The sequence below is a fragment of the Acipenser ruthenus genome, chromosome 25 (assembly GCF_902713425.1).
Source record: "Acipenser ruthenus chromosome 25, fAciRut3.2 maternal haplotype, whole genome shotgun sequence".
NCBI classification, from domain to species: Eukaryota; Metazoa; Chordata; class Actinopteri; order Acipenseriformes; family Acipenseridae; genus Acipenser; species Acipenser ruthenus.
The window spans coordinates 9,057,645-9,076,369 of NC_081213.1; the positions used below are offsets into that span (position 1 = coordinate 9,057,645).

General features: G+C 42.5%; 1 pseudogene; it reads left to right on the forward strand.

The window, feature by feature from the left end:
- The first annotated feature begins 3,666 nt into the window (after positions 1-3,666).
- LOC117413666 (procathepsin L-like) lies at positions 3,667-15,107 on the forward strand (annotated as a pseudogene).
- The last annotated feature ends 3,618 nt before the right edge of the window (positions 15,108-18,725 follow it).

Consider the following 18,725-nt stretch of genomic DNA (forward strand, 5'->3'; position numbering starts at 1 on the left):
GGTAACACCGACAGCATTGACTTTCTACACGGACCATGTGGCCTCTTTGGTAGCATAACTGGTGTTGGCTGAGGCTTTTCCAAATAACTCAAATAGCCTTAAGGACTCTCAGCTCCTCAGAAAACGTTTGCCGCCGATCCTCTTGACATATTTTTGTTTGGTCTGATTTTCGTACAGCGCTTACTACTCTCTGTACCCCTCAAGCCCGGGTGAAGCATTGTGCTGCCTGTATCGCTTTTTGGCTATTCCCGCTGATTTTGTATTGTAGACTTTTGATATTCCATTTTGTAGTTTCTTAGATTGCATGATGTTAAATAAAACATCGAAATTATGTTCAGATTTTTTTTTGTTTTGTTTTGTTTTAATTGTCTGCATCCTAATATTCTACTAGGTGATGGAAAACCTTTGGCCATATATGTAAATGATATTCAAGTACATAGCCTACGGTGTGGTACTGACAACTACCCTACCGCATAGGGCATACCGCTCCTGTGTGTCCGTGTGCAGACTAGCGGTACCGCAGCGTGAAAATGCCCAGCGGTGCCACGCCGTGCCTGTCTGTCTCGGCCTTAACTCACCTCACATCTGGGCTGTAAGTGCGGCCGCTAAATATCCTGCTGCACAGGCGGCGCTCATTGCGACCCTCATTATCAGGATTGCAGCTCATTATTTGTGCGTGTTGAGTAATATTGCATTGCTCTTAAGCTTACATAGGCCACTGTGCAAAATAATTGCCTGACCGCTAGGCAATTTAGACTTTGCAGTCGCAATTGTTTGCACTGCGCCTATCCTTACAATAGCCCCATAGACTCTAGTTGTTTGTCCCTGTATTTTCTACATAAAATTAAAAGGCCTATTAGCCCTTTTTATCCCTTAAAAACAAATATTAAAATTAAGTTAAACTTACCTAGGTATGCTGGTGTTGACTAGCTTGAAGATACTTTTTAAAGATGAATTAATTAAAATCATCTGTTCAGCTCTGTTTCTGAGTCGCTGAGTGAGGTAACAGAAGCGCGAGGAGGGTTGACGCTGGCTGGGCACTGCGCGCCGCTAGCTCGTGCATGCAAACACACTGCTCTTTCTGTACCTGAATAATATAAAGCTTCCCGACCATCGGGGAGTGCTTTTGTGCACTGACATGGCGGTGTTTTAACTTTGCGACTGCTTTTCGTGTTCCGAGCAAAAGTCAAAAATGGCCAGGAAGGATGAGAACAGTCTCAAAACCCCGATTCTGACAGTATGAATAATATTTTGCAAATGAAAAAGGTTGATGTGGTCGGAGTGAGTATTTTCCGTATAAAGTGGTTCCGTCTGTTTCAAGGAGTCCTAACGGAGGTGGGAACCTAATTGAAACAGGCTCCGTGCTAAAATAAAAAAAAGGTGTTCTGTGGGTGGAGTGACTCTATACTAATGGTACTGGAGCCCAAAGTGCTGCTAGGGATTACTGCGGTTTTAGAGGATGAAACTGATAATGTAGCTTGGATATAAATTAAATTTATACAAATCAACAGGAAAAAGGAACGTTCCTCAAAAACAAAAAACAAAAAAACTATTCAGTAGCCTACTATTTACACACTACCTATCAGTCTTGCTGACTGTGAGAGAGGTTTTAATACAATTAATATAATTACACGTACTCCCTAGCTCTGGCTGAATGTGGTAAAATCATCAAACGCATCCTCTCAGCACATTTCTTTCTGTGCATACCGGCACCTTTTTAAAACCACTTTAAACACTCTACACCTGACATAAAGAAAAAGCTGACAACATTGTAATGCATTTTTGTTTTTACAAATACAGGAACATTGTAAAATTGCACTCCACTTTCTGATCGTCCGCTGGCACCGACCTAACCCAGGTGCATGTTGTCTCCCATTCTTTATTGTAGCTGCATTATTTATTTATTCATTTAGCTTTTACGTTGTTGCTTCAATTTTGTAAAAAGTATTCACTAATGCTATACTGAACTATACTCGCGCTACATTTTCAAATATTCTAAGCCCCAGTGGAAGCAGACTGGCGTAACCATAGTAACAATCAGATGGGCGTGACAAAGTAAAGAGCGATTCCTATCAATGGGCTTCAGCTGCACACGCAGCCTACACTGTGGTACCTGCACTGTCACACTGTTTCCAGCACAGTGCATCCTGCGTCCCTTCATATTCCAGTTTGAAATAATGTGTTGTTGAGTAGTCAGGCCCTTCTTGAGGAGGTGTCAGGATAGCAGTGATCCAATTCACTGGGCATCCCCGTCTCAGCCGGGAAACCAAACACTCAAAAATATCGTTTGTTAAAAAAAAAAAAAAAAAAAAAAAAGTTATACGTTAACCGCAGAAGTGCCAAAAGATCGCCTCATTCGAGAGCATTATATTAAACAAGGACCCATTCAGACAGTTGACCAGAAAAGCAATACTGGTGTGCGCCTGCAGCCTGTCAATCGGGAAGCTTGGGACAGCCTGCCAGCATGTCTAATGTTAAAGCAAACTGCCGACCCTTGTCCTTGGGTTTTAACCCAATGACCAAGATTGATTAGTCCTAAATCAATGAACGACAGAGGTAATCTCACAGCAAGGTATATATATTGTAGCGATCTTGGTTCCCGTAGGCAGGCACATCACACAGGGCGAGGCAATCCACACACAGGCGGAGGGCGGGCGCGAACCCGGGACCTCTTGCACTAAAGCATAGCGACGATACGCTCCTTGCAAAGGAGACGGCTCTTTTGTATAGCGGTATCGGCGCTGTGCATTAGTGCGAGAGGTCCCGGGACCGCGCCCGCCCTCTGCATGTGGATTGACTCGCTCTGTGTGATGCGCCTGCCTGTGGGATCCGAGATCGCTACAATATACTGATGTACCACAGGAGGACGGCAGCATCTGCTGCTGCCAGTATTTATATGGTCCACTGGTATTTTCAGGAAGGGACAACGTCCTGTCTCAATCCTAAAATTTTAGGTGCTGCAAAAAATTTGGCCATAGCTGTACTTAAAAGTGAATCAGATTAAAGGCTTGGCCCTGTCAAAAAATGGAAAGTTTCTAGAGATATTTGTACTTTTGCCACAGTGGCAAAAAATTCCTGGCTACTCCAGTGAGGTATATCGAAGATTTATTTAAATAAAAAAAAATTAAAAATAAATAAATAGTAGCCTACTGTATTGTATATAACTTTTATTTTCTGCACGTATGCAAACCAGATCAGTACAGTTATGCTATGTTCTTGCATAACACAATATTCTTGTATCTATCTGTTTTTAATAGATAGAGACTTCAGATCGATCTGCCCAACCCCAACTCCTAACCCCTAACCCTAACCCTAACCCGAAAGGCTAATATTCGGAGACAATGCCAGCGTTTTTTCATGACAAATGGCCAACTAATGTACAAACACAAAGTACTTCTGAGAGTACTACACCGTGTTTCGGATGAAGCACGCTGCACAGAAGATATGGAAGTTTCAAACGGTCACGTGATGGAGACACTTTGGCCGTCACGTGGGTTTGGTGAAGTTCAGTAGTCTCATGATCAGACAAAACTAATCTCCCTCTGCCCGTGGTTGGATAAGTTCTACCCAAATATGCTTCTCATTGGTTTAAACCTGCCGTCGATCAAATATATTTTGCGCAATGAATTGTCATGTGACGCTGGTAGTGTTATTAGTTCTGGCTGAGCGCAGGAGTTTGCAATACGGATCTGAATTCAGCTCGGAGCAAGTTTTTCAAACCCGAAACGGTGCCGCTCAGCTGAGGCTATGGGGCTGTGCAATTGGGCTCTCATCTGGAGTTGTGTCATAGGTAGGGGGTATTTAACATTGAGGAAGGCAGGACCTCGTAACGTTTACAACAACGTTATATGGTTCTATTGTATTACTTTACAAAGAAAGTGAAATTGTTACACTATATATATATATATATATATATATATATATATATATATATATATATATATATATATATATATATATATACACACTACCTGTCAAAAGTTTTAGAACACCCCCATTTTTCCAGTTTTTATTGAAATTTAAGCAGTTCAAGTCCAGTGAATAACCTGAAATGGTACAAAGGTAAACGGTAAACTGCCAGATGTTAAAAAAAAAAAGTTTAGGTTACCAAAAACTGAAAAATAATGTACATTTCAGAGTTATACAAAAAGGCCTTTTTCAGGGAACAAGTAATGGGTTAACAACTTACAGCTGTTCTGCAGCAATGGAAGTAAATTAAGCCTTGAAAGTTGATGCTAACAATTCCTACAGGTGTCCCAACTTTTGTTGATTACTTACAAACCCTCTGTCTGTATAAAAGCAGTGTTGGAACAGACTGTGTTACTACACCCTCTTAAGCATTATTTGGACAGTATTGTACTGCAGGAAGTAGTATATTGCTCTCATAATGGCGAGAAAAAGGCAATTAACAAAGGAAGACAGACAGACCATTATAACCCTTAAAAGTGTAGGTCTTTTCTTTAGAGAAATTGCAAAGAAAGCGAAGGTGTCAGTGAGTACAGTTTCCTACACCATCAAAAGGCACTTGGAAACTGGAGGAAACTCTGACAGGAAGAGGTCTGGCAGACCCAAAGCCACAACAGAATCAGAAGACAAGTTTCTGAGAGTCAACAGCTTGCGTGACAGGCAGCTCACAGGACAACAGCTTCAAGCACAGCTTAACACTGGTCGAAGTAAGCAAGTCTCAGTTTCAACTGTGAAGAGAAGACTTCGAGCTGCAGGTTTGACAGGTCGAGTGGCAGTAAGAAAGCCATTGCTAAGATGGCAAAATAAGAAAAAGAGGCTTGCCTGGGCCATGAAGCACCGCCAGTGGACTACTGGAGACTGGAAGAAGATCTTATGGACCGATGAATCAAAATTTGAAATCTTCGGTTCATCACGCAGGGTTTTTGTACACCGTCGAGTAGGCGAAAGGATGGTTCCTCGGTGTGTGACACCAACTGTCAAACATGGAGGAGGAAGCATGATGGTCTGGGGCTCTTTTGCTGGATCCAGAGTCGGTGACTTGCACAGAGTGAGTGGCACCCTGAACCAAAAATGCTACCACAGCATTTTGCAGCGCCATACAATACCCTCTGGTATACGCCTAGTTGGTCAGGGGTTCATCCTACAGCAAGATAATGACCCAAAACATACCTCCAGGCTATGTCAGAACTACCTTAGAAGAAAAGAACAAGACGGTAGGCTTCAATCATGGCATGGCCAGCACAGTCTCCAGACTTAAACCCCATCGAGCTGGTTTGGGATGAACTGGACAGAAGTGTGAAAGCAAAGCAACCTACAAGTGCAACACATTTGTGGGAACTTCTGCAACAGTGTTGGGAAGAACTTTCCAAACAATATTTGATTTCTATTGTAGAAAGAATGCCACGAGTGTGTTCGGCTGTTATAGCTGCAAAAGGTGGCTACTTTGAGGAGTCAAAAATTTAAATTAAATTTTGTTAACCAAAACGATTCCATGATTTCTTTTTTATCGCCAATTGTTTATTTGTTCTATGCTTTAATTTCAGAGTACATTGAAACATTAAACTGCGTAAATTTCAATAAAAACTGGAAAAATTGAGGTGTTCTAAAACTTTTTATATATATATATATATATATATATATATATATAATATAAACACAATAATAATCCTCGACCTTAACAGCCTCTAATTTTGATACAGAGAGTACGGTAGCGGCACCTTATGTATTTTTTTTATATTATATGTATAACGATAGCGACCGTATTATTTTGCAAATCGTGTGATTGTATGATTTCGTCATGTCTTCAGTTTAAACAATGTTAAGATAGTACAGTAGTAATATAGCTCACTTTGTTGCTTTTTTTCTGAGACTCGTTTTTCGCTTGTCAAGTCAGAACAAGTTTACTGACGCTACAAGTTCCATTACAACATTATCGGGTGATGTGTAGCCTAGAGTGTGTAATTAAACCAGAACTCGCTGTCTAAATACTGTATCGATTTACTGTTACCAGACTTCATTTAATCCCTGTAGTTCCAGACACATTTTTATGAAGTCTGAATACAGCAACTAAACTTGTATCAAGTTGGCTTTATTCGGAAGTTGACTTTTGTTTTGTTTTGTACGGAATTGGGTATAAACTGAAACCATTGGCAGGGCTGAGTTGCTACATTTGTCAAACAGAGACGTCGACGAAACTCCGATGAATTAGCAGCGAAAGGTGTTAGCCTGACTTGTGTGCAAACAAAACCTCATTTAAAAGTTTAGCAAATAAAAACATAGTTTGGTTAAGAACCAGTATATTTGAGTATTAAGGATCCCTTGGTGCCCGTGTAACCCTTCTGCCTGCAGCCTGTCAATCGGGAAGCTTGGCACTCCTCGCTAGCATTTACCTCTTTGTGAACAAGTAGTGACATGCAGGTGAGGCTCGATGCCCTTTTCACTCCATTCCTGTCCTTGCTGTTAAATCGGTTACTCTATCCATTTTCACTTAGATGGGGAGTCCAAGTTTAATGCTTTTGCATGAAACCAACATTCATGTATTTGAGTTGATGCTGGGCAGAATCGTTTCATAATTCTGTATCTGTAACCAATCCCTCAGAACAGCTAACTGCACAGCTGGTTGAGTCCGCAGTGGCCTCCCTGACCTGCAGCATGTCCCTGGTTCCTCTATTGTCAGTAGTAAATGATTAATGGCTGCTGATTTATAGATGTTATTCCATTCTAGTTTTACTTTATCTTAGTGCAGCATTTGACACGGTTCACCACAATGTTTTACTTGGAAGGTTAGAGGAGACAGTTGGAATCTCCGGCATTGCTCTCAATTGGTTTAGATCATGTTTGTCCAATAGAGTTTCTCCTGGTGTTTTCACATCTGATTCTGAATTAATTATTTCTGTTTAATCTCTGTGTTGGACCCTCTACTGTTTAATATTCATATGCTGCCTTTAGGTCAGCTTTTCAAACGTTTTGGTGTAGATTTTCATTTTTATGCCGATGACCCCCAGGTTTATTTCTTTTAAAACACATTTTAACAAAGCAATCTCTCTTCTGTCAGACTGTATTGCTGATATAAAAAGATGGATGCATGATGATTTCCTTCAGTTAAATTCTGACAAATCTGAGATTTTGCTCCTGGGATCTGTGAATCACCTGTACAGTTACTTTCTCCTCACTGTCATTAGATGGTTCTGATATTAAAGTCAGTTCTAGAATTAGGAACTTGGGTGTTACTATGGATTCCTCCTTAACCTCTGAACCTCTGAATGCAGTGTTAGGACAGCCTTTTTTCACCTCTGCAATATTACCTGTTTACATCCTTTCCTATCATCAGTAGGTGCAGAAAGGTTAGTTCACACACTCATCGGCTTGAGATTGGATTACTGCAATGCTTTGTTCTGTGGCCTTCCTAATAATACTCTTTGGTTCCAATATGTCCAGAATGCTGCTGCTCGCATCCTAACAAGATCAAAATCTCGTGATCATGTTTCACCTGTACTATGTCAACTCCACTGGTTGCCTGTTAACTTTAGGATTGATTTTAACATTGCAATGCTAACCTATAAAGTTCTAACTGGTGCTGCTCCATCATATATTGCTGACCTGCTTACTCCCTGTGTCCCTGCTCCTGCGTTCCTCTGAGGCTGGTCTGTTGGTTGTCCTCCACTCCAGGCTGCGCACTCGGGGTGACGGGGCTTTTTCTGTATGTACCCAGACTTTGGAACTCCTTGCCAAATTATAAGTTCAGACTCTGGATTTTTTTAAAACTTCTTTAAAGACTTGCTATTTTAAATTGGCTTTTAACTGTACCTTTTGTTTGTTTTAAATCTTGTAAAGTGCTTTGGGATACTTGCTGTGAAAGGTGCTATATAAATGTTATATTAACCTGTGATTGTTGATCTTCCCTTAGTGCTGCTGGAAGGCAAGCCTGTGGCAAAGGCTCCTGACTTCGGAGCTGTTTACCACGTCTCTGGTAAGATGCAGCCATTCTTTATTTTTGATGATAGCCACGGGGACGGTTTCCTAAAACCTCATGTAACCTAAATAACTTTGTGGGGGCGTGGCTAGTCAATCATGTGAGGCTGTCAACATTCTTGATTCTGCAAACAAAACCAGTCTGGAGCGGAGTGGGGGCGGGGGGTGGGGGGGTTAATGGGATTCAGAAGCACTGATTCCTCCAGACCCCATTGAGTTTGTCTTGTAAACTCAGTACATGGTTTTCAGATTCAGCACAATCGGTTCTTTCTGCATGTAACCCCAGTAATGGAGATTTCCAGCACACTGCGTCAGCGAGTCATGCTGTTGAGGCAGAAACACTGGGATTCTTGAATACCCAACTGTTCAACAAAGTTCTGAGTGCATCTTTCTCAAATGTTCAGTCGATGTTTGGATTGGGGAGAGAATGTTGTGCGTGTTGAAATACATGTATACATAATAAAATAGGAGTTCCAGTAAAGAATCAGGGACTGCAGATGGCACCAAAATCTTCATGGTATTTATCATGGCACTGGCTACAGGTGGGTGCACTGCCAGCAGGTGAAAGAGAGGGAGAGTGCACCTCAACCCTGCCTGCTGTTCAATCCTGGGCCTCGCAAGCAGAGATCCACTGGTATTTTCCAAAAGGGACCTCATCTCTATGCGTTTACAGAAATAAATCTAAAATTCTACAGATAAAGATGACATGTTACATGAAACCCACTTTATCAGATTTAGTAAAACCAAAAACTGGAGCATTAGCCCTTGCTTGCTACGTGTGTCAATGCTGTTTCTGGAGTTTGTCTCTGTTTTGTTTCTTTTTTCAGTTCCTCTTCCAGGTATGGGGCTGTTCCTCTAAAATCAATTTTCTTGCTGAATTTGCATTTCAGAGCTGATTCCTCACATGTTTCTTGGTCTCGAAAACCCAGGAAACTCCCAAAGCAGAAGTTGATCACTAGCTTGTCAGCTGATTTCAGTTCATGGCTGTGTGGCAAAAATACTTTTTCCCTGACTCAAGAAAAGCCTGTAGGTGCTGCTGAGCCCCAGTAGGAAGCATGCTGTGGGTGTGTGTCTGAGTCCTCATGTATTAACACAATGCCTGTCTGTTGCAGGAGTGATCTCGCTGCCCTACGCAGAGATCCAGGAGCCCTTTGAAGCCTGGTACAACCTGACTGGAGGGGTCAGCCGCATCGACTACTACCATGCTGAGCTTCGGAGTCCACTGGCTCCCTTCACTTTGACCTGTGACCTGCTTTTGAAGTCTCATAGGAAATTACAGCAAGTAATTATAACTGCTTCTCCAGTTTAAACCTCTAGTTTGTGATACAACCAACATTAGGATTCAGTTCAAAGTTCAGATTAGCTGTATGATTTGTGAACTATCAAGAATGATTCAGACTAGCAAGGTATGTTGCGAACCCTCTTGAGTGTACTGTCCCTTTGGAGTGGCTCCGGACAGGCTGCTGTGTCAGAGGGGTTGACTCTCCGTCCCTCCCTCTGGTTTCAGGCCAAGTGCAGACGTACCAGTTTGGCTTTGAGAAGCCAGCCGGCTGCAGCTACAAGCTCACCCCCGAGACCACCGAGACCGAGGTCAACGTCATCAAGTGCTTCCAGGTCAACGGCACCAAGGCTGACCCCGTGCTGCCCCAGAGCGTGTTCCCCAGTCTGGAGGGGTTCCAGGTGCGGTGCTGAGTGTGTGCTCCAAGGATCAGGGGGCGCAGCCTGGGGGACTCTGCTCCAGTCCTCTATAGTGCACCCTTCACAAACCAGACATGTGGATGCCAGTTATATGAGGCACTTACTATTATACAGCTCATGCAAACAGCTCAAGCTTATTTCATGATTGATATATCGTCCATAACTGGTAAACACCCCATGGTGCTAAAAATAGAAATGCCAAAAAAAAAAAATAGTTTCAATGACAAATGTTTAGACTAGAAGTCAATGTCTTCAGTTGTATTGAAGCTTATTTTAGAGATTCTGTAATATGATAGGAGTCTGCAATATTCATTAAATATAGGTTGACTTGGGACTCCAATACGATCAGAGAAGCCATTCCCATTACGGTATTACCCTGGGATGCTTTGATTTTGTTCACAAAACCGTCTACTTTCTTATTTTAAATGTCTGTCACCCAGCTGGTGAGGGAGGAGTACTTCCGTGGGCAGCTGTGTGAGGTGTGGCAGAACGTGACTCTGGAGGGCAAGAAGAAGAACATGTACATGCTGTGGGTGAGCAGCGCTCCGGTGCCATTCCACTACGACAAGTACGAGATGGATTACAGTGACTTCTCACAGCACCCCGACCCCCACGCCTTCTCTCTGCCTGACGGTATGCTGCTCTTTCTCCCAGAATTTTAGGATTGAGACATTTTATTCATTTTTAATTCTGAACATTAATTTGGATATTTTATTTAACATAATGTAACCAAAGAAACTACAAAATTATATTGTAAGTCTACAGAAAGCCACAATAGTAATACTTAGTACATGCTAGATTTTGAAATGTATGTTTTTCTTGTTTGTTCCCCCCCCGCCCCCCAAGTGAGTTTCTAACCGTGAAAGAGACCACAAGCCTCCCAGGGGCAGCCAGGCACTGCACGGATTCAGTGATGTAGTCTGTGTTTCACCCTGCCCCCCTCGGTCTCCACAGGTCTGCAGTGCACTGGGTTCCCCGGGCCGGGGGTGGAGCACAGGGTCCTGGCCAATCCCATGCAGGACTTTGTAAGCCCCTACCAGGAGGACCGCACCCACCGGCTGTTTGGACACTTCCGCGACAGATTCCAGCATCGCTATGGAGACGAGGAGCACGAGACGCGCAAACACATCTTCGTCCACAACCTCAGGTAAGGTGAAGTGGACTCTGCGCCCTCTGAACCCCAAACTAAGATGGGTGAGAGAAATGAGAAGAGAACACGCCCTGAGAAGAGAAATGCATAAACGTCTGTTTGTCGTAAAAAAATAAATTGCGTGACATCCATGAGATGCCGATGACTGACCAGCGGAGTTCTAAAAGAATAAGAAAGAAAACTCAAGACTTTCTCCTGCGCTCCATATCCGTGATTATGCTCATTTAGGTGTTTAAACTCTAGCAAATCCAAAGACCTCTGTGTATGCACAGGGCTCCAGTGTGTTATCAGTGTTCGTGGAGTCTGTGTGTGCACAGGGCTCCAGTGTGTTATCAGTGTTCGTCGAGTCTGTGTGTGCACAGGGCTCCAGTGTGTTATCAGTGTTCGTCGAGTCTGTGTGTGCACAGGGCTCCAGTGTGTTATCAGTGTTCGTCGAGTCTGTGTGTGCACAGGGCTCCAGTGTGTTATCAGTGTTCGTCGAGTCTGTGTGTGCACAGGGCTCCAGTGTGTTATCAGTGTTCGTGGAGTCTGTGTGTGCACAGGGCTCCAGTGTGTTATCAGTGTTCGTCGAGTCTGTGTGTACAGGGCTCCAGTGTGTTATCAGTGTTCGTCGAGTCTGTGTGTGCACAGGGCTCCAGTGTGTTATCAGTGTTCGTCGAGTCTGTGTGTGCACAGGGCTCCAGTGTGTTATCAGTGTTCGTGGAGTCTGTGTGTGCACAGGGCTCCAGTGTGTTATCAGTGTTCGTCGAGTCTGTGTGTACAGGGCTCCAGTGTGTTATCAGTGTTCGTCGAGTCTGTGTGTGCACAGGGCTCCAGTGTGTTATCAGTGTTCGTGGAGTCTGTGTGTGCACAGGGCTCCAGTGTGTTATCAGTGTTCGTCGAGTCTGTGTGTACAGGGCTCCAGTGTGTTATCAGTGTTCGTGGAGTCTGTGTGTGCAGACTCCAGCATAAGGAAGTGTAAACATTGGGTAAAACGCAGTGGCATGTGAGGGGGCTGGGCGGGGGGAAGATATATACACAGTGGTGTATTTGTTAATATTAACCTACAATGTTCAGTGTGGCAGATAGATAGTATTATCTGCTCAGGGGTACTAAGGTAATTGGTAGTCAAGTGTAAAACCAGCTGCACAGAACAGCAGGGCTGCATTGGAGCGTGACTGACTCCTCCCATTGCTGCCTCCCTCACCCCAGGTGCTGTGACTCCTGTGAAGGACCAGGCAATCTGCGGGTCCTGCTGGAGTTATGCCACAACTGGAGCACTAGAGGGCGCTCTCTTCTTGAAGGTGAGGGTTAACATGATATAGAATTTTTTTTTTTGTGTGTGTGTGTGGTTGGAAAAACAAAATTGTGTTTTAATTTTCACATCACTTTGTTTAAAACATCAGTTAAATTCATTGTTTTTATGTTGTTGTTTTTTTGAGTGTTAATATTGAATAATTACCAACAATGAATATACAGATTTTTATTTTAACCACGTCGGTTGAAATGGATGATGGGAGGGGAGTTGCTGACTATAGCAGCTAAGGCTCCTGTTTGTTCTGTCTCTGTCTCAGACTGGTTCGCAGGTGGTCCTGTCCCAGCAGATGCTGGTGGATTGCACCTGGGGCTTTGGGAACAACGGTTGTGACGGGGGGGAGGAGTGGAGAGCCTACGAGTGGGTGATGAAGCACGGGGGCATCGCCACCGCAGAGTCCTACGGGCCGTACCTGGGACAGGTCAGAGTGGGGGGGCTGGGGCACCACGGCACTACACAGGGGTAGGTCAGAGTGGTGGGTGGGGCAGCATGACCCCACACGGGTAGGTCAGAGTGGCGGTTGGGGCAGTATGACCCCACACAGGGGTAGGTCAGAGTGGCGGTTGGGGCAGCATGACCCCACACAGGGGTAGGTCAGAGTGGCGGGTGGGGCAGCATGACCCCACACAGGGGAAGGTCAGAGTGGCGGGTGGGGCAGCATGACCCCACACAGGGGTAGGTCAGAGTGGCGGGTGGGGCAGCATGACTCTACACAGGGGTAGGTCAGAGTGGCGGGTGGGGCATTATGCTTGCTTTTATTAGCACAGCATTCTCAATGTATTTTACTGTCTCGGGTGAATGCAACTTCCTCTGGCACCAGTATCTGCAGTAAATCCCCTTCCTGTGCAGCAGAGAGACCTGGACTGTGTGAGGCACTGGGGTCCCAAAACACGATGCATAGGAAGTGCATTTATAGGGCTCTTATAGAGTCTGTTACTGTGTCACTTGATAGGTCATCTCTCCTCAGCAGCGTCTTCTGGGTCAAAGCATGGTACTGGCTGCAAAGCATGACCGTCACTAGGGGAAGCAGCTGGTTGGTTACTCAAAGGTGTGCAAGTGATGGGGGGGACTCTCCAGGTGAAATGCCCTTAAGTGCATAAATACCTGAAAGTGAAGCTTGCAAACAGATTTCTTTAGCAGTACAAGATACCATGTTTTAAACTAAAAGTACAGGTTTGCTAGAAAGCACATAACTGCACATAGTCCTGCACAGCGACTGCTAGTGCATTCCAGTAAAATGTACAGTTATTTGTTGGCTGCCACCACTTTAAAGGAGCACAGGCCAAGACTGAATGGTGTTGCTGATTTTTTTTTTTTTTGTCTGTCTCTCCTCTCCAGAACGGGTTTTGCCACAACAACCAGTCCCAGCTGACCACCAAGGTGAAGAGCTATACTAATGTGACCTCGGGTGACCTGGAAGCTCTCAAACTGGCCATCTTCAAGAATGGGCCGGTGGCGGTGAGCATCAATGCCACGCACAAGTCCTTCCTGTTCTACAGCAGCGGGGTGTACTACGAGCCCCAGTGTGGTGAGTGGCGATATCAAACGCTTCAGAGACTGGCTCTCCTGGGGTGGGGGTGCACCACACACCGCGAGCAGTGCAGGCAGCTGGGATACAGGGAACATTGTCTCACAGCAGCGCAGTCCGTGCAGGCAGCTGGGATACAGGGAACATTGTCTCACAGCAGCGCAGTGCGTGCAGGCAGCTGGGATACAGGGAACATTGTCTCGCAGCAGCGCAGTGTGTGCAGGCAGCTGGGATACAGGGAACATTGTCTCACAGCAGCGCAGTGTGTGCAGGCAGCTGGGATACAGGGAACATTGTCTCGCAGCAGCGCAGTGTATGCAGGACTACCTAGGATTCTCTAGCCTTGGGTTTCTCAAATGAAAAGTACATTCTGAAAATGTGTTTGAAATTCACAGGCATAGTGAGTATTTTTTAAAGCTGAATTCAATTCCATTTGAAAAATCTAATATCCTTTTGGACACTGGCCAACTCACCCTGCCCTCTCTTCTCCTCTCCTCGATTTATAGTCTCATGAAATTGACTCCTGTATTCTTCGTGAGGAAACCATGCATGTAATAGTTTTAAACGGTTTATATAGATTCCATTGACAGAGCGACACCCTGCCTATCCTATCAGCAGTGCAAGTTTCTGTCCAGCAGTGTCTTGTAGAGGTGGGGCTACATTTATTTTCCTTGAGGAAAGGAATGCAGGTTTGTATTAAGACTTGTCTTTTTCTTCTGCAGGTAACACTGTGAATGACCTTGACCATGCAGTGCTTGCAGTTGGCTATGGCGTCCTGAAGGGGGAGCCCTACTGGCTGGTTAAAAACTCCTGGTCGACTTACTGGGGCAACGATGGCTATGTGCTGATGTCCATGAAGGATAACAACTGCGGTGTGGCGACCTGATGCCACATACGTGACCCTGGAGTGAAACCACATGTGTGTGGAATCGACATGCTTCATTATGGAGGAACAAGTCAAATGAATCATGATGCTTAATACCTCCTTTTTAATGTATAATTCAGAAAGCTTGACTGTTCAAGGGACCCCTGCTCCTCCACAATCCTGTTTTGTAATAAACACTTTACAGAAAATGCTACAAACTTTTGAAAATACCTGTAAAGTATAAGAACGTGCATGTGATCCTGTAATGCAGGACCTTTCTGAAGTGTTCTGACCTTGTTAATGGTTCACTGCGGGGCTGGGTCACAGTGACTCTGTGGGTTTGCAGTATGGGTCCTAGCACTGTGAAGAGAGTCTCTAATGTGCAGAGGCATGTCTGGTATTGCTGATCAGTGATGGATCACCTCACTGTCCTGATGTCTCCAATACCAGGACCCGTTTTCAATTGCATTCAGAACCCTGAACAACAAAAGGCTGCCATACAAATGTGTGTGTTTGTGTGTGTGTTTTTTTTTAATGCAAAAATGTCTGATGAATGTCTCTGCCCCTAATGGCTTTGTAATGAGGTTTGTGTTCTGCAGAACTTAATGTTGAATAAAATGTTTATTATTTTAAAGGCTTCTGTGATTTGGTAAATGTTAAATACATTTTTTTTCTGCATAATAAAAGGTAATGTAAACTGAATGGTACCACAGGTAATAATTTAATTAAGTATTTCTCTTCTGAATGGTACCACAGGTAATAATTTCATTAAGTATTTCTCTTCTGAATGGTACCACAGGTAATAATTTAATTAAGTAATTCTCTTCTGAATGGTACCACAGGTAATAATTTAATTAAGTAATTCTCTTCTGAATGGTACCACAGGTAATAATTTCATTAAGTAATTCTCTTCGGAATGGTACCACAGGTAATAATTTCATTTAGTAATTCTCTTCTGAATGGTACCACAGGTAATAATTTCATTTAGTAATTCTCTTCTGAATGGTACCACAGGTAATAATTTCATTAAGTAATTCTCTTCGGAATGGTACCACAGGTAATAATTTCATTAAGTAATTCTCTTCGGAATGGTACCACAGGTAATAATTTCATTAAGTAATTCTCTTCGGAATGGTACCACAGGTAATAATTTCATTAAGTAATTCTCTTCGGAATGGTACCACAGGTAATAATTTCATTTAGTAATTCTCTTCAGAATGGTACCACAGGTAATAATTTCATTTAGTAATTCTCTTCGGAATGGTACCACAGGTAATAATTTCATTTAGTAATTCTCTTCTGAATGGTACCACAGGTAATAATTTCATTAATTAATTCTCTTCTGAATGGTACCACAGGTAATAATTTCATTAAGTAATTCTCTTTCCTACATTTCTTTTTAATATATCATTTGTCACAGCAGTGTGGGACTGTCAGACTGCTGGATTAGGTCAGAATACCAAAGAGACGTTCTTAATTGGATGTACAGAATCCAAGATATTTACTGGTAATCTCTTCAGTCTATTCACTTTTTATTTGTCAAAGTTATAATAAATAAACCAAATCATCTGCACTGTAAATGTTTGTCACATTGCATTTCCTTCCCATCCCAGCATAATTGTACCCTTTAAAATGGTGAACTTCCTGTAGACTCTGTTTGTTTTGCACGTGAGAAATGTATCCATTTTTACTCTAATCAATACACGGGTAATCTGGAGGTAATCTACCAAACACTGAAAGCAAATCAACCAGCCTCTATTACTGTTACTAACATGCAGCCGCGCCTCAGTAATATCGGCGTGGAAATGCACTCAGTTGAAATCACTCATGCTTGCAGGTGGAGGATCATTTTGAAACTGTAGTCGGACTGTAAACTTTGAGCTGCTGAACAAAAATGAAATATGTATGCGCAATGGTATAAAGATAATATATAATACAGTTTTTGTTTTTCTATATCAAGTGTAAACGCGCCTTGCGGCTCAGGGTTCATTTTGCACATTAAAAGACCGACCCAGACACAAGATTGAAGGTTTACAGCGCGGATGCGCTATTTTGAATAACAAAAATAAAATGAAAACAAATGCCTAGCTCTGACGAGCACTAACTAAACACGAACAGGAACGCTAAGCTGTTTACCAGCTAAAAACGAAACAAAAACCACACACGGCACAACATGTTTTTTTTTACACTACCTTTGTCCAACTATTACGGCTGTACACACGCGCACAGCAGCCCAGAACAGACTGGCTGCACCTGCATTACTTTTTTCTATAGGCTGAACCTTGACTTAAGAATTAAGAATCTTTACCTATTTGTCATGAAAATGCATACGTTGCGTGATCTGTTTTCCGTGGAGAAATCAAATTCGGCCCCGTCCACACTACATAACCAATCTCGAGAACTGTATTCAAAAACGTTTTCATTAATACAGCTCAAAACGTCCACACTGAAGTAAGGTAGCGTGGGGTAAGGGGCCCCTCTTAAGGAAAATCCCATATTTGTCATATAAACTAATGTACATTTCTCCCCTTTTCATGTTCTAAATAAACTTATATGCACCCTCCATAGCTGAGTATAAACAGGAGTCTCTAGTGATATCAAAAAAAAAAAAAAAAAACACATTTCTGAGAAAGGGGCCTTTTACCCACACATGGGGGCTTCTTACCCCACATGCCACTCCAATATATGTTCACTCAAAAACACACTTCACTCAAATGTTTTAACAATTTTGAATAATCTTTTATTAACAGCATTTTAATTCAAATAACACCAACAAGAAGGGCTCTTTTTAAATATTTCTTAGACATAGTGCTGAATTTGGTGGAAAAATACAAATAAAATCAATAACAGTATAGCTTCTGAGTGCTGCCATTGTGATACTACTGTGACTATGAATTAATAGTCTTTCATCGTCCTACCGAGATGATGTGGGAGCTACTTTTTTGAAAGAAAGTTAAAAGATACCGGTATAAAGATTTTAATCTTGGAGACTAAAATACCAAGATCAGACACTGAAATGATTGTAGCTAATAATAATAACAATAATCTAGGCTACTTAGTATTGAACAATTTATTACAATTCTGTAACTTTAACTTTGTCATTCTTCATTGTACACACTTTTTCAGTCAAACTACAACAGAAGCTAAGACTGTGTTATAGCTGCCCTTGACAAACTTACATTAGGGCCTAGCTAGAGAGTCACTGTAGAAATTTGGGAGGGCTAAATAAACTTATTTTAGTATTATGATACAAAGTGTCATATTTTCTTAAAAAAACCCCTCTTAGCTTGCAATTTACTTCATCATAGGGTAAGAGGCCTCCCATAAGCTTACTCCAAACAGTGCGGGGGCCTCTTACCCAAAAGGCAGAGGTTTTGTTTTCATTGTTTTAAGGCCTGTGCATAATTAGCACCTACATAAACACAACATTATCATGAAGCCAATAGTTCAATTCATAATTTTAATATACACCCTTGAACCTGCAGGCCTCACAGTGTTCACACCATGCAACCGAATTGAAAAAAGTATTATAATTAGTCATAAAAGTAAAAACTTTGAGAAACTCTCACATGTGGTTTTCTGTTAAGCTGCAAAAACTGGTAGCAGGTGTGTCTAGAGGGCAGCAATCACCTCAACTGATTATAGCTGATTACATCATTTCCTGTTAGCACCAGGACAAAAAGGCCTCTTACCGCACCCTACCCTACCGTTTCATGTTTTACCGGGCTTAATGCGTTCACACACTATTAAACTAGTTCGGTTACAGTTCCTAGCAGTGGAAATTAATACGATAATATCCCACCATGCACTGTATTTGATTTTAAAATAATGTGTTTATGCTTCATATTAATAAAGGTGAATATTGTTAAAAGAAATAAAACAAGTATTTTGGAAAAAAGTAAAATGCGAACACACAAGTAGGGCTTTATTTTTAAACAAATTGAGCTGATTCTGTTTTCATAATTAAACTCAGAAAAAAGCTGTTAATTACTAAACAATCTTTGTTTTTACCTTCATAGTTTACCTGAGCCTAATTCTGGCCCCCTTAATTACATGAATTGTTCATCCCCGATCCTACTTTTAACTCGCATTTCATTTTTGCAGTCGCCTAATTTAACGCTGTGCTTTTGTTATTTCCCCCACTGTTTAACAGAGATGTCCTCAGATTATTATTTGCAAGCATAAAAATGATTAATTGAATACCCATTGTGGAGTGTACACTGGTAGCAAGCATTCTGGGATATTGGAGGAT